This window comes from Myodes glareolus, chromosome 9 (assembly GCF_982192425.1).
Source record: "Myodes glareolus chromosome 9, mMyoGla1.1, whole genome shotgun sequence".
Taxonomy (NCBI): Eukaryota; Metazoa; Chordata; class Mammalia; order Rodentia; family Cricetidae; genus Myodes; species Myodes glareolus.
This window is the reverse complement of record NC_142034.1, coordinates 13251570-13254839: the sequence shown is the minus strand read 5'-3', so window position 1 is coordinate 13254839 and position 3270 is coordinate 13251570. Positions and strand designations below refer to the sequence as shown.

The 3270-nt window shown below is 49.8% G+C and overlaps 1 long non-coding RNA gene across 1 annotated transcript; it reads left to right on the top strand.

The window, feature by feature from the left end:
* Nucleotides 1-2556, top strand: LOC125407848 (uncharacterized). Its single transcript, XR_015003871.1, has 2 exons — nucleotides 1-283; nucleotides 2327-2556. It is a non-coding gene; the product is annotated as an uncharacterized LOC125407848 (long non-coding RNA).
* Nucleotides 2557-3270: the final 714 nt, after the last annotated feature.

Sequence of the window (3270 nt, the reverse complement as noted above, 5' to 3'; positions counted from 1 at the left end):
AAACCCTGGCTGGTTTCAACCACAGCTCCCCTGTACCCAAGGCTTCCCTGCTTCCAGGTCTCCTATGGACTCATGGGTAGGACTCGGCCTTCCAGAACTCCTGGCCCCCTCTGTTGCTCTCTCGCAAGCACAGAACAGAAGTAGGTCAAGTGTGTCCAACCTTGACCTTCCAAAGTGAGGGACTTTCCAAAGCTCCTGGCCCACTCCCTTCAGCTCTGATTTCCTGAGAAGAGGAAGGTACAGAAAGATGCCATTCAGGAGAAAACAAAGACATGACCATCTGGTAAGACTTTGCTGAATGTCCCCAAGTTCCACTTTTTTTTTTTTATTTAGACTGGGAGTTTGGAATTCCTTCTCATTCAGTCTTGGAGTTCTCCCTCTCTGGCGGAGTCCTCCCACTCTGGTGACTCTGATGACTCACCCCCAAGTCCCCTACAACTACAAGCACTCTAGAACAACCCCAAGGCTTACCGAGATCTGATAGGAGTCCTCAGGCTAGGCACCCCGTTTTGGAATTCTGGCTGTTCTCACATTATCTTTCTTCTCGAGTCCACAACCTAGCCTCCATCCTTACTCCATCCTTGGCCAACAGGCAACAAGGCATGGTGTCCACTGGGCTGAAACACACCACACACACACACACACACACACACACACACACAGAGAGAGAGAGAGAGGGGGGGGGTATGTTCCTATCCAGGGCATCACCCTCTCCAGTTGTGGGTGTGCACTTGAGATGCTGATCTCTCTCTCTCTCTCTCTCTCTCTCTCTCTCTCTCTCTCTCTCTCTCTCTTCCTCCATCCCTCCCTATTTCTCCCTCTCCCCCTTTCCTACTCTTTTCCCTCCCTCTCTCACCTTCCTATCTTTACCTCTCTCCACCCCCCTGCTTTCCTTCCTCCCCTCCCTTTTCTACCTCTCTCTCACCTTCCTTCTTTCCTTTCCGCTCTCCTTCTTTACCCCACTTCTATCTTTCTTTTAAAAATGTGGATCTTCCTCCTTTCAACTGCTTTTCTATCCTTCCTGGCCCTTTCCTTCTGGGCTTTCTCCTCCCATCTCCTCACTAACTTCCTGCTGTATGAGCTTGCCCTGACCATTTCAACTTCTTAAAGCTAATTCCAAGCCATATGTTCTCTCTCTCTCTCTCTCTCTCTCTCTCTCTCTCTCTCTCTCTCTCTCTCTCATACCTCAGGCTGACCTTAGACTCACTACATAGCTAAAAGGATCTTGAACTTCTAATCTCCCTGCCTTTGTCTCCTGAGTGATGGTGTCACAGGCCTATGGCACCATGCCTGCTTTGTGTGGTGCTGGGATTGAACCCAGGACCTCATGCATGCCAAGCAAGCATTTTACCAACTGAGTTCCAGCTCCAGCTCCCCAGTTCCATCTCCTGATCATTTCCCATCTTTCCCTTCCTGAGGCCCCCTCCCTGCTTTCTGGGTCATGGCCCTATTCTGCTACTTATCCTTTCTCTCACGAGAGTGTCTTGGTTTCCTTTGAGAATTCAGCAAGCTGTCCAGTCAGTGTGTATGTCTTGTAAAGGGTCCGTATTGACTCTACTTCCTCTTCATTCCCTATTCACTGGGCAGCTTGTCAATGACCATCACCAGTTCCAAGAGATCCAAGGACGTCTGGCCTCCACAGACACCCACACACACTCACACAGGCACGCACACATAAATAAAAATAATACATCTTTTAAAATGTGTTCCTGGTGTTTTACATCGCTCAGGTTTGGGTGCTCTGGTATGGCAGCCCTGGGAAGCACAGGCAGCAGCAGAGGCTGTGGACCCTGAGGATGGCTTAAATACCCCCTGAGTGGGACAAGAGTGCCTTGGAATACTGAGTGAATTGCTAGTCCCCAGAGGCTCTGCTGAGAATGCTGAGTAGACACTGACCCTCCTTGATTCAAACTTGTTCTTCCCTCTAGATCACAGCATCCCAGGCATTTTGTGACATGGGGTGCTCTGTGAACCCGAGACACCCTGAGGACATACTGGAAAGCATGCTCAGACCTCAAGCTCCTAGCTCAGGTTCTAACAACCCCCGGCTTCCACTGCTGGACATCCAATTGAAGGATTCAACTAAGGCACTGGGGTGTCCATGGAGGGCTTGGGGTTCCCAGGGGAGTCTATGAGCCTGTCACGGTTTCTGTACACACGCACACGGACTAGCTCCTGGGACTCCTATGACATCCGTGGTCTCATGGTGTGGTCAGGACACCCTGGTAGGTTCTCTGTCTCTTTCCCAATAGTGACTCACTGCTCCATGCGGAGAAGCAAGCTGGAATTCAACAGCCTCTGTTTCTTCTTTCTACTGTCTTTCCAGGAAGCACTTGGAACAGGATATAACGGCAGCATTTTCCACCCAGCTTGACATCCTGCGTCCAGATGCAAGACTGACTGAGTAGGCACCAGCCCCGAAGCAGCTGCGAGCAGGGAGCTTGAGGTTCCGCTGTGAAGATCTGAGTCTAGCGGCTCCCAGCGAGGCCCTCAGTTTGTCTTCATTCTCCCCTTTCTTGACTCTCAAATGATCAGAATAAAGTATTTCACTCTGTAGTGGTTCGTATTCGAAATGTCCCCCACGGGCTCTGGCATCCGAACGCTTGGTGTGGTCCCCACTTGGTGGCGCTGTCTGGGGAGATATATCACAGTCTACACTTAAACCTTCATTCAGTTCCCTGGGGTTAGCGCTGTCTGGTATTACTAACTGGAAATTGGCAGAAATAACACATTCAGCAGTGTCTTCATTGACTAGAGTATATGATTGTAATTGTTCTATTTATTATTCGCTATTATTAATCTCAGTATGCCTAATTTATGAATCCAGCCTTACTGTTACGGTGTCCATACTGAGAAATAAGCATTGAACAGCTGAGTTTCAGAACTGGCTACAATTTCAGGCATCCTTGGAGCATCCTGGTGCATGTCCCTCTGGATAAGGGAGGGTCACGGCACATGAGATGGGAATGATGGCAGTCTCTGCTCCTGTGTCATGGGACCTGATACCTAACTGTGTGCTGGGAACGGAACTCAGGTCCTCTGCAAAGTGTTGTATGCAGTCTTAACCACTGAGCCATCTCTCCAGTCTTGGTTGGAGAGTGTTTGTTGCTTTCTTTAGTTCTATTTTGAGAGAGGGTCTCATGCCCCTATCTCCCAGGCTGGCTCTGTGTAGCCGAGATGACCTTGCTCTTCTGATCCTCTTGCCTCCATGTCCCAGCGGCTGAGATCATAGGCATGCACCACCACACTCCGGTTTATGTGGTACTGGGA